Here is a 13914-nt window from a genome sequence, read left to right on the forward strand (position 1 = left end):
GTGTGAGCAGGGGCACATCAATATGTCTGCGGTCACTGCAGTCCGGAAAAAGATGGACCGTCAGTGCCCGGGCAAAAACAGAGCCCGATAGAGACCAGTTTCAAGGCCTCCTTAAAAGAACTGTCGGTGCTCATACCCTGGTGAGCCCTGGCCCACTTAAAGCCCTGATGGTAGGATAGATTGGAGTTACGTGGGATAGATTGGAGTGGAGCAGATTGGAGTGGAGTTGGATAGAGTTGTGTGGGGCAGATTGGGATGGGTTGGGGTAGATTGGCGTAGAGTAGATTGGAGTGGAGCAGATTGGGGTAGATTGAAATGGGGCAGATTGGATGGAGTAGATTGGAGTAGGGTAACCTGGGGTGGAGTGGGATAGGGTAGAGTGGAGTGGGGTAGACCGGGGTGGGATGTATTGGAGTGGGATATATTGGGTGTATTATGGTAGGCAGAGCTTTAAGTGGGATGTGAAAACTGGAGGGTCTCTCAAAGGGGTGTGGCCAATGTAATTAAGGGCGTGGCTTAAAACACTTAATCTAAAAATATGTGCCAAGCATAGTATGCCGCCCGACCTGTATTTTGCTGTTTTTGTCATTTTTATTTATTTCATTTATTTATTTAATGCATTTTTATATAGTGCGGATTTTACCCACAGCTGTCAGAACGCTTCACAATAGAACCAAGTACGAGGAGAATAATACATATTTACACGTTACAGATAAAACAATAGATGGCAGTCACACAAAAACACAAAAAACACAATAGGATGAAGATTGTACAGGTATAGATTACAAATTTACAATAATGAAAGAACTTCCTTGAGGAACATGAAAAGAGGTGTATTAGTTCTGGAAGTGTCTTTGGAAGAGAAGAGACTTGAGGTCGGTTTTGAAGGTCTGGGTAGAGGTGGTAGTACGGAGAATTGGAGAAAGCGAGTTCCAGATTTTCATTGCATCTAGATATATGATACAACAAGTAACATCATATCTACAACAAGTCAGGACTATTGACTTTGTCAATGCTTGTAAGTTGCATAAGATAAATAAGCAGCAACTATGGCTTGTATATAATATTGAAAAAGCTTCCACTTAAAGCCCTGGTGAAACCATGACAATGTTGCTGCTCCTGAGTTTCAAAGAGAAGCAAAATCCAGACAGAAAATTACTCTCTTTAAAGGATATCCCTTCCCCCTACAATGCTCACCTGGCATGACATCATGCCGTAACTTCTGCACTGGTGAGAAGTGAGCAGTGTGAGCAGGAGCACATCGATGTGCTCTCCAGGCATGATGTCATGCCGTAACTTTTCCACCAGTGAGAAGTGAGCAGTGTGAGCAGGGGCACATCAATATGTCTGCGGTCACTGCAGTCCGGAAATAGATGGACCGCCAGTGCCCGGGCAAAAACAGAGCCCGATAGAGACCAGTTTCAAGGCCTCCTTAAAAGAACTGTCGGTGCTCATACCCTGGTGAGCCCTGGCCCACTTAAAGCCCTGATGGTAGGATAGATTGGAGTTACGTGGGATAGATTGGAGTGGAGCAGATTGGAGTGGAGTTGGATAGAGTTGTGTGGGGCAGATTGGGATGGGTTGGGGTAGATTGGCGTAAGTAGATTGGAGTGGAGCAGATTGGGGTAGATTGAAATGGGGCAGATTGGATGGAGTAGATTGGAGTAGGGTAACCTGGGGTGGAGTGGGATAGGGTAGATTGGAGTGGGGTGGATTGGGGTGGAGTGGGTTAAATTAGACTGGAGTGGGGTAGATTTTGGTGGCTTGTGGTGGATTAGCATGAAGTGGGGTGCATTGTGTAGAGTGGAATGGAGTGTGGCAGATTGGGTGGATTGCAATGGGTAGATTAGAGTGGCGTAGAGAGGAGTGGGGTAGAATGGAGTGGAGTGGGGTGAAGTGGAGTTGAATATATTGGAATGGAGTCAAGACTGGAGTTGAGTGAGCTAGATTGGGGAAGACTGGAATGGGGTAGATTGGGGTAGAGTTGAGTGAGGTAACTTAGCATGGAGTGGGGTTAGAGTGGGATACAATGGAGTGGGGTAGAGTGGAGTAGAGTGGAGTGGGGAAGATTAGGGTGGGGTGGAGTAGGGTAGATTGGGTGGATTAGAGTAGGATAGATCGGATTGGAGTGGGGTTGATTTGGATAGATTGAGTGTTGTGCGATAGATTTGAGTGGATTTGAGTAGATTGGAGTGAAGTAGGTTAAATTGGAGTGGAGTAGAGGTGGGGTAGATTGGAATTGAATTGAGTAGGTTGGAGTGGGGTGGATTGTAGTGGAGTGGGGTAGATTGGATCATAGTGGAGAAGATTTGGGTAGTTTGTAGCGGAGTGGGGTAGATTGGGTTAGAGTGGAGTAGATAGATGCAGGGTAGATTGGAGAGGGGTGGGGTGGGTACATTGGGGTGGGGTACATTGGAGTGGAGTGGGTTAAACTGGAGTGGAGTGGGGGTAGATTGGGTAGAGTGGGATAGATTGTAGTGGAGTAGATTGAGGTAGATTGTAGTGTAGAGGGATGGGGTACATTGGAGTACATTGGAATGGGGTGGAGTGGGATAGATCATAGTGGAGTGGGGTAGAGTGGAGTGGGCTAAGTGGTGTGGAGTGGAGGGCGTAGAGTGGAAAGGGGCATTGTGTCATAGAGTCCCTGGCATAGATTGGAGGGGCGTGAAGTCGAGTGACTCATCATGTCATAGAGTGTCTTAGAGTGGTGGGGTGTAAAGTGGAATGGCATGTCTTACAGTGGAGTGGAGTGTCGTAGAATGGAGTGACATGGCTTAGAGTGGAAGGGTATAGAATGTAGTGGAGTGGCATAGTGTGGAGTATGTATGGTGTAATAGTGCACTGCCATTACACACAAAAAAAAATTTCAATTGAAATTACCATTACATTTGCACCGAAATAAAGTTTTACTGCACACAAACAATAATGTGCGCAAATGGAATATGGGACGTTATAACACATGCCATTACATTGCATGCCGTTGCCACGCAAAACTTTCCCCCACTTTCTGGCGGGGGAGCGCTGGAAGTTGGAATAGATTCATTTTCCATTCCAACTCCAGTGTGTGCAACAGTAGGGAAGGTGTTGGAGTTAAATCCAACACCTTCGTCCCACTGCTGCACACCTTTTGTGTTGCAACGGCATGTGATGTAATTGCATGCGTTGTAACGGTTGTGTGGAAAAGGCTGTTTCCCGTGCAAATGTAATTACATAGTGTATTGATGGGTTTTGATTGTATTAAAATATTTGTTTCCACCACACTTCAGAATTACAAAAAAATGTGCTTCATTTGTACTAATTCTGATATATTCTGAAACATCAGCACAGTTTGTTTTAGAAAAAAGACATCCTACACCCTCTTCTCCTACATGGATACTCAGTAGGATTGTCAAATAAATTCACTCACTTTGAAGTCAGAGAAAGAAAAGTAAACATCAAGCTCTCTTGGAAAAGAGAGCTTGACATTTGATCTCTGTCTTTGAATGCACAGCAAATTTAACAAGATAAGAACAAGATTTAAAAGCCAGTTTACAGTAAGAGAGTTGTTGAAGAATACACTAAACAATGTTTGTGCAAAGGGCTGTATGAACTTAGTGGACAGCCTAAAGCAAATAAAGCCAGCAAATAGAAAGCGAGAAAATGTAAGTTGCAAACCACAAAGCTAATGGTAAGCAAACGTGGATTGCATGCTTAGGTCAGCTTTCTGAATGTCCCCACGGTGTCTTTAGCAAACCAGACAGCTGCGCAGTCTGTTAGGCTTTGACCTAAAAAGAAGCAGAACACAAAAGGGGGATTGGAGAACGGAGAGGAGATAAAATATTTTTTTTTTTAAAGGTAGCAAGGAAAGGAAAAGGTGAAAGAATGGGGAAGTTAATATGAATGAGTAATAGAGAAGGGAGATAAATCACGCAAAATGGTAGAGAATATCTAGAAAGGAGTAAGTGCTGTGTTGAATAATCCATGGTACAATGTTGTAGGGATAATATCTTTAATTTAATAGTAAGCATTTCTAGGAGCATCTAGAGCAACGTCCAGTTTCTGGGTCAGATCATGTTCATCTCCTCACAATGTTCTATATTACATCTCAAAGAACCTAAATGACGTCAACATTAACAAATTAATTCCAAGCATATAACACATCCCCCTTTCTCCATATTTAAAAAACAAAACTCAACAATCAACCTAACTCCTCTTTACACAAAGAAAGAAACTGCAAGAAAAGAAGGGAAAAACCCAAGGATTCTGCATTTAACCATATTAGTAATTTCCCATTACATTCAAAGGCAAAAGGTAATTTTCACAAATATAACCTTTTAACAATAGAGGGGGTTTCCTACAACGTTTAGATTCAACTGGATAATTCCTTCCATATTCTGTACTATTATCTGGACTGTTGTCAGGCATCTTAGAAGGCAATGCCTCGTTACAAATAGAATCAGGCTCAACGTTAATATCTGTATCAAGATGTGTGGAAACACCATCACCTCCTGGTGCCACTACATGAGATGTTGCAGCTTCTCTACCTGACACCACACCATCAGATGTAGCAGGTATAGCAGGTGCTGACATTGAATCACACACTCCATTAGCATTGTTCAAATTCGGAAAAATAGACAAATCAGTCATTGTATTCTGACATTCCATTACCATCATTATTACTGACTACATCATCATGCCAACCATTACTACAACTCCAATCTGCAGAATGAGATGTATTTCCTCTAGGTGCAGAACATAAGGCTAACCTTTTCAGATTTCATACTCTTGCATCTGCCAAATGTAGTGCATTTATCAATACTTTAATGACTTCCATAGGATCATAAAACTGACTTTCCCCCTTGGGGACTTTACACTGCAATATGACTATCTTTCGTCCCATGCTTGATGTCGCACAAAGTTTTTCCCTTCCAACTCGTAGATTACATTTTGTCATAAAGCACACTAGTTCCGAATAGCCACCCTGGATTATATTTGGATCTTGGGTTTCTACCCCGTACCAACACAAATGGAGAATATCCCATAGCTTCACAAATGGATACTCTATTCGCCCAGACAATTGTTTCCAATTGTACCTCCTAATCACCCTTACTCTTAACAGCCAATTGATGGTATTCTTGATCACTCTATTGAAATGCTCCACCATACCATTATTGTTGGGATTATACAAGGATGTGGTTCTGTGTTTAAATCTCAATCTGTCTTTCTCCCTGTTAGGCATAAAGTGTACCCCATTATCGCTTATCAAATTGGGAAGGATACCCTCCAACAAAAATACTTGATCCAAAAAAGAAAAATGGCATCCGTATCTACTGTATCCACAAGCTTGTTAACAGGCCATGTAGGAAACATATTTAATAACAAAAAGAGAAACTTGGGCGTTACCCCAGTAGGACACATTATATAAATGTGGTGGCATGGTGAGCAAAAGAATGATGTTATGTTATGTTATGTTAATTTAGATTTATTGAGCGCTTAATACCAAAAGGTCTCTAAGCGCTGTCGAAGAGTAGCGTAGAATCTTAGCAGTGCACTGATCATTAAGCCCAGGCTTCTAAAATCAAGATGGTTTTTAATTGCTTCCTGAAAGGAAGAAGGGGTTTTCCGCACGGAGTTGGCTAGGTAGCTTGTTCCAGAGAGTAGGGATGACGGAGGAGAAAGCCCTCCCTCCTTTGGAAACGTAAATGAAACTGGGACAGGAAAGCAGACTCCCTGTGGAGGACCTGAGTAAGCGCCTTGGCACGTATTTTGTGAGTCGTTGTTTGATGTAAGTGGGGGCTTGGCCATAAATGGCTTTATGGGCGATACACAGGCCCTTAAATTTAGCCCTTTGTTTCACAGGGAGCCAGTGAAGGCGTTGGAGAAGGGCCGAGGCTCGGGAGTGTCTTGGTAGTTTAAAAATGAGCCTGGCCGCATCGTTCATAACTATCTGAAGTCTTCTGACTAAGAAGTCAGGGAGTCCTATGTACAGGGAGTTGGCGTAGTCAAGACGAGCCAAGATGATGGCAGATACAATAGTTCTCATGGTAGAGAATGAGAGAATGGGGGATAGCCTCCTTAATAGTCGGAGAAGTCCCACACAGGTGCCAAAGACCGTGGAGACTTGGTTGGCCAGGGTAAGTTTGTCATCTATTTTGATTCCCAGGCTTTTAACCACCGGGATCGGGACTGGAGCATCACCCAGCTCCTGGGGCCAGTACAGGGAGTTCCACGGATTGTGGTCATCTGACATGGCCAAAACTTCGGTTTTGTCAGGGTTGATTTTAAGTGAGTTGGCCGTCATCCAGTCGACCGTAAAGCGTAGAATCTCTTTTGCCCTGGATTGTGCTTGAGGAGAGTTCTCAATATGGAGAATGAGCTGAGTATCATCTGCATAATTGAAGATCTGGCATTCCATAGCCGATAGAGCCTTTATTAGAGGACTGAGGTAAACATTGAACAGAAGGGGTGAGAGTGCGGATCCTTGCGGGACTCCACAGGTAATAGGGCCTTTCTCGGAGACCCAATCACCCATCTGAATTCTTTGGGTGCGATCTGTCAGAAAAGAGGTGACCCATTGTAAGACAGATCCCTCAATTCCTCTAGAATGTAGTCTTTCCAGGAGAATGGCGTGGTTGACCATTTCGAACGCTGCCGACAGGTCAAGAAGGACCAGCACACAAGGCTTCTTATTGTCGGCAATCAATCTGATGTCGTCGAGGACAGATAGCATCACCAATTCAGTGCTATGATGAGCACGAAAGCCGGCTTGCCTGTCCCCCAAGAGGTGGTGATCCTCGAGGAACCTGGAGAGATTTTGCAGCACGTGCTGTTCAAGTATTTTAGCGAGGAATGGAAGTTGGGAGATGGGGCGGTAGTTCTTCATATTAGATATGTCCGCACCTGATTTTTTAAGGAGGGGGATAATTCTAGCTTCCTTGAAACAGCTAGGAACATTCCCTAACCTTAGGGAGGCGTTAAGAAGTGGCAGGATGTTGTGCTCAATTTCTGGAAATGCAAGGTTAAAAATACTAGGCGGGCAGGGGTCGGCTGGGGAGCCTGATTTTATCCTTTTGGCCAGGCCTCGGAGTGAATCTATTCCAAGGGGTGAGAAAGAGGAAAGGGATTCAGCCGAAGTAACCTGCAAGGCATCCGCTGCTTTGGGTAAAGGTGTGCAGGAAGAGTTGCCAATCTCCATCAGAATATCCTGAATTTTATTAGAAAAATATGTGAGGAAATTGTTACATTGTTCTTTGCTAGGTGGGGTGGTCTTTGATTGTTTTTGACTGAGTTCCTTCAGGATTCTGAACGTTTCTTTTTGTTTATTGGAAGCAGAGAATATCCTGTTTTCATAGAAGACTGCCTTACTAAGCAGCAGCGCTTTTTTATATGAGGCTAGTTCTCCATTATAATCTGCCAGGGCCTGAGGGTTGTAGTTTTTCCGCCAGAGTCGTTCGAAATGGCGTAAAACACGTTTGGAAGTTCTGAGTTCTTCCGTAAACCACGGGGCACCTTTACCTTTATTGCAGATTTTTCTTTTCTTTTCCGGGGCCACTACATTAATGGCTGCACAGAGTCGGTCGGAAAAGGCAACGGTCCCACATTCTATGTCATCCGCACATAGTATATCAGCTGACACCCACTTAGTGGGTGGAAGATCGCGGAGGGCGCTTAGCAGCAGCGGGCCATCTATTTTAGACCAGATGCGCGCGCGTTTCCAGTCCGCAGTGGGTGGCATTATATGTTTAGTAAGGGGGAGTGTCAGATGAATACAGGAGTGGTCCGACCAGGGACAAGGGGTGACTTCTTTAAGTGTTAAGGAGGGGGTGGTGGACCAAACCAGGTCCAAAATATGCCCCTGCACATGAGTGGGAGTTGTAATTAGTTGGGAGAGACCCAGGTCGGTAAAGGTCTCTTCTAGTAGGCGAGCCTGAGCCTCCCTGGGTTGTTGATCCCAGTGAAAGTTGAAATCTCCCATTACTAGGAGGTGTTGAAAATGTGAGCGGAGATTGGAGATAGATTCAATTAGGAGGTTAGTAGAGTTGGGGGGGCATTTCGGGGGGCGATAGAGCACGGAGATCGTGATACTTGAGGAGTGATGGCAGACCTTAATGGTCAGCATGTCAGTTCCACCCAAAGTTTCTTCTGATACTTTCTCTATCCTTAGGTGCTTTTTGAAAAGAAACGCTACCCCTCCTCCTCTTTTCACAGCAGGACGGTTGTGCCAGATGGCATCATAGCCGTCTGGGAGCGCAGCCAGTATAGTAGGTCCAGATTCTTCGTCTAACCAGGTTTCGGACACGGCCAGGATGTCTGGGGCCTCATTTTGTAGAAACGTAAAGATTTCAATGGCGTGCTTTTGGAGAGAGCGTGTATTCAGGACCATAACTTTCAGCAATTGAGGCGTAACAGGGGAGGTCTGGGCCAGAGTGGGGCTGGGGTGAGCAGGTTTATCCTTCAATGGTATAAGGAGACCTTTTCTCATAAGAACACTAGTAGTCTCCCTATTCAAGGGGCAGTGGTCCAGGTTAAAGGATCTTAATTCTGGGCTAGAGTAAGATAGTGTTTGGGCAGAGTTTTTGGCCCCTGGGCCCGTCTGGGCGCGGACGGGCGCAGACAGGCTTGCCTTAGGCGCGCCTTCGGCGCGCCAGCGGCGCGCCCGCTGCACGCGTCCGCTGCGCGTCCGCTCCAGTGTGCTGAATAAATGCCCCCGTGACCCCTGGCTCCTCCCCGCCAATCAGCCCTGCTGTGCAGCAGCTGACACCCTCACGGTCGCTAGACCACGTGAGCGCGTGCGTGGGAGGAGAACAGGACCGGCCAGGTGAGGTAGGGATTGCAAGAGTGCACAATAATCACAATCAAATGTTAAAAAGAGTTAAAATCTGTAAAACGATTAAAACTTCAGGAGCAAGGCTTACAGCATTTAAACATGTACTGCCAGAACTAGCGCGTCTTCTTCTGACAGCGCGTCCGCTCCAGTGTGCTGAATAAATGCCCCCGTGAACCCTGGCTCCTCCCCGCCAATCAGCCCTGCTGTGCAGCAGCTGACACCCTCACGGTCGCTAGACCACGTGAGCGCATGCGTGGGAGGAGAACAGGACCGGCCAGGTGAGGTAGGGATTGCAAGAGTGCACAATAATCACAATCAAATGTTAAAAAGAGTTAAAATCTGTAAAACGATTAAAACTTCAGGAGCAAGGCTTACAGCATTCAAACATGTACTGCCAGAACTAGCGCGTCTTCTTCTGACAGCGCGTCCGCTCCAGTGTGCTGAATAAATGCCCCCGTGACCCCTGGCTCCTCCCCGCCAATCAGCCCTGCTGTGCAGCAGCTGACACCCTCACGGTCGCTAGACCACGTGAGCGCGTGCGTGGGAGGAGAACAGGACCGGCCAGGTGAGGTAGGGATTGCAAGAGTGCACAATAATCACAATCAAATGTTAAAAAGAGTTAAAATCTGTAAAACGATTAAAACTTCAGGAGCAAGGCTTACAGCATTCAAACATGTACTGCCAGAACTAGCGCGTCTTCTTCTGACAGCGCGTCCGCTCCAGTGTGCTGAATAAATGCCCCCGTGAACCCTGGCTCCTCCCCGCCAATCAGCCCTGCTGTGCAGCAGCTGACACCCTCATGGTCGCTAGACCACGTGAGCGCATGCGTGGGAGGAGAACAGGACCGGCCAGGTGAGGTAGGGATTGCAAGAGTGCACAATAATCACAATCAAATGTTAAAAAGAGTTAAAATCTGTAAAACGATTAAAACTTCAGGAGCAAGGCTTACAGCATTCAAACATGTACTGCCAGAACTAGCGCGTCTTCTTCTGACAGCGCGTCCGCTCCAGTGTGCTGAATAAATGCCCCCGTGACCCCTGGCTCCTCCCCGCCAATCAGCCCTGCTGTGCAGCAGCTGACACCCTCACGGTCGCTAGACCACGTGAGCGCGTGCGTGGGAGGAGAACAGGACCGGCCAGGTGAGGTAGGGATTGCAAGAGTGCACAATAATCACAATCAAATGTTAAAAAGAGTTAAAATCTGTAAAACGATTAAAACTTCAGGAGCAAGGCTTACAGCATTCAAACATGTACTGCCAGAACTAGCGCGTCTTCTTCTGACAGCGCGTCCGCTCCAGTGTGCTAAATAAATGCCCCCGTGACCCCTGGCTCCTCCCCGCCAATCAGCCCTGCTGTGCAGTAGTTGACACCCTCACGGTCGCTAGACCACGTGAGCGCATGCGTGGGAGGAGAACAGGACCGGCCAGGTGAGGTAGGGATTGCAAGAGTGCACAATAATCACAATCAAATGTTAAAAAGAGTTAAAATCTGTAAAACGATTAAAACTTCAGGAGCAAGGCTTACAGCATTCAAACATGTACTGCCAGAACTAGCGCGTCTTCTTCTGCTGGTGGATTTAACCCAGATCTCTTGACTCGGGGTGAATGTTTTGATTTGTTCTGCATTCCGCCCATCAATTGTGTGTCTTTTGCTTTCTCACCCTAAGTGCGCCCGGATTGCCCAGACGTGGGTCCTGGGCTCACTGTGCCACTAGAATCAAGCTATCTTGGCTGAAAAGGGGTGAAACCCCAAAACCGGTCCTAGGATGCTTGTTTCCGGTCCAGGGAGGGCCTGGCTTGGCAGTTCGGGCTGGACTGTTCCCATGAGGCACAGCGTCAAGACTGATTTTCATATGGCCAGATCTAAACTGGGGTGGCATGGTGAGCAAAAGAATGATGCATATAACCCAGGTCTCTTGACTGGAGGAGAATGTTTTGATTTTTTCTGCATTCCGTCCATCAATTGTGTGTCTTTTGCTTTCTCTCCCTAAGTGCGGCAGGTATGCCCAGACGTGGTTCGTGGGCTCACTGTGCCACTGGAATCAAGCTATCCTGGCTGAACAGGGGTGAAACCCCTAAACCGGTGCTAGGATGCTTGTTTCCAGTCCAGGGAGGGCCTGGCTTGGTAGTTCAGGCTGGACTTTTCCAATGAGGCACAGCGTCAAGACTGATTTGCATATGGCCAGGTCTAAAGTGGGGTGGCATGGTGAGCAAAAGAATGAAGGATTTAACCCGATCTTTTGACTGGGGGTGAATGTTTTGATTTGTTCTGCATTCCGTCCATCAATTGTGTGTCTTTTGCTTTCTCATCCTAAGTGTGCCACATCTCACGCCGGCCTCCCCCGGTCACGTGGGAACAAGATGGGCAGAGGTCATAAAAAGCTCCTCCTATTCGTCCTATTCCAGAGGAGTCATGATCCTGATTAAAAAGGGGGTACAGTTCAAGGTGGTAGACACTGCTACGGACGATGCAGGGAGATTTGTTCTTATAACAGGGGTGCTACGGGGGCAGCAAATAGCGTTACTGAACACATATGGCCCAAATGTGGATGACCCTGACTTTTACCACACAATATGGCGCGCACTGGGTGAACTCCCTGACATTCCAGTGCTATGGGGGGGGCGATTTTAATCTCGCACTCAATGATCAGCTTGATAGATCAGAGGGATCAGCTGAACCACACAAGAAGGCGCTGGGTAAGCTGTGGGATATGTTGGAAGACAGACACTTAACAGACATTTGGAGAGCCAGACACGCGGGGCTCCGGGAAGCCACACACATTTCAGCAGCGCATGGTAGTTGGTCTCGTCTAGATTACTGGGTGGGTTCGACTGAGACGCTGTTGTGGACGAGCTCCATTACTCACCTCTCCAGAACATTATCGGACCATAGCCCGGTGCTTCTGTCCTTACGTATCCCGCATTACACGCCGCCACCATTTAGCTGGAGGTTTAATGCACGGGCACTGTTGGATTCAGTTTATACAGATACCATACATCAGGCCATCAAGGAATATTTTGACATCAGCACTCCTGCGGTGGATGATCCTGGGCTCCTGTGGGAGGCTTTTAAGGCTACTATCCGGGGGGTGTGCCTGAGCACTACTGCAGGTATCCTCAAAGACATTAGGCGTCAGCTGACACGGCGTGAGGATAGGCTACGAGAACTAGAGTCGGAATATGAACGGACACACAACACGGCGATCCTGGGCGACATCAAGGAAGTGCTAGCAGAGTATCAATCCTATGCTGAAGATGAGCTTAAATACATAACCAAACGCACGACGGCACGACAGTATGGTGAGGGCGGTAGACCTGGTAGGTGCTTGGTATCTAAGATCTGCTCGGGATCTCGCCCACACACTGTGCAGGCGGTGAGGGACCACACGGGGTCGCTAAAGCACAACATACAGGGCATTCTGGGGAAATTTATGGCTACCTATGAAGCATTATATACCTCACGCCCTACGGAGCCTCCGGAGGTGATTAGAGATTACCTAGAGGACATAGCAATAGCATGGATGTCGGACAGACAGCGGGAATATTTATCGCTCCTGGTCACGGTGGAAGAGGTGACAGAGGTGATTAAATCCCTGCCCAACGGGAAAGCCCCGGGCCCAGATGGGTTCACTTGTGAATTCTATAAGGCATTTGTGGACCAACTGGCGCCGCATCTAGTTGCAATGTATGGGGATGCCCATGAAAAACAGAGACTGCCACCTACGTTGCGGGAGGCCATGCTGATTGCATTATTGAAACCAAACAAAGACCCTGAGCAATGCGAGTCGTATCGTCCGTTGTCCCTAATTAATGTGGACACCAAGATCCTGGCGAAGCTTCTCGCCAATCGCCTACAGCCGCTGATGCCTAACTTGATTTTACCGGATCAATCAGGGTTTATCCCCTCTAGATCTACCACCCATAACACCCGAACAATTTTCGCCTTATCACATTATTTGCTTCCTACCACGAAGGCGGCGGCGGTATTACTAGATGCTGCCAAAGCATTCGATTCTATTGAATGGCCCTATCTATATACCATACTGCAACGTATGGGCTTTCCCCCACTTTTACTGCAAGGGGTGGCTCTTCTGTACACAGAGCCGACGGCACGGATAAAGGTTAATAAATATGTTTCCGACCCGATCAAAATCGCGTGAGGCACGCGGCAAGGTTGCCCGTTGTCTCCATTACTATTCGTGATAGCGCTGGAGCCGTTGGCCTGCAAAATTAGACAAAAACACCATTACTCGGCGCTCCAGTTCCCGCAGAGACCGCTCCACATCTCGCTCTATGCCGACGACATGACGCTGTATGTGCAAGACCCGGAGGTGAACTTGAACCCACTATTGCGGGAATATATAAAGTTCGGCCAGCACTCTGGTCTCAGTATTAATTGGTCTAAATCGGTGATCCTACCTTTGACAGACACCACAGATCCCTGTCCAGTGGATTTTCTGCTGGAATGGCAGTCGGACCCTGTGAGATATTTGGGGGTCTGGTACCACCGAGACCCAGAGGTGGTGATACGCACAAACTGTGGACGTGCGATCGAGACCCTAGAAGGTAAAATAGGGCGGTGGATCCAGCTGCCATTGTCGCTGGCCGATCGCATAGCCATAGTCAAAAAGGTCATTCTCCCAAAGCTATTGTACCTTTTTAACAATATTCCGATCAAGCCTCCGGCGGAGGTGTTCCGTAGAATCTCAGCCATGGTCCTCCGACTTATATGGGGGGGAAAGCACGCTAGGATAGAATTGCGTTCCCTCACGCTACCATACGCCCAGGGGGGATTTAGGGTCCCGGATTTTCTGCTTTACTATCTCTGCGCACAAGCGCAATATGCGCATTGTTGGTACCACCCGGTTCCATTCCTGACGCATGCTGCTATCGAAGAGGGGGATGCACACCCTGTCCCACTGTGTGCTATCATAACGCACAAACGACCTCCACTGCATTATCGGGACATAAATACGATAGACACGACCAATAGAGCCTGGCACACTATGGGAGGGAAAGCGCACAGGCTGCCTCTGTATGCGCCGGCATTGCCGCTACAGCATCATCCTGAGCTCTCGGTTACCCAGGAGAAGGTCGGCATGGATTTGCT

The sequence above is a fragment of the Triturus cristatus genome, chromosome 3_1, assembly GCF_964204655.1.
Source record: "Triturus cristatus chromosome 3_1, aTriCri1.1, whole genome shotgun sequence".
Lineage (NCBI taxonomy): Eukaryota > Metazoa > Chordata > Amphibia > Caudata > Salamandridae > Triturus > Triturus cristatus.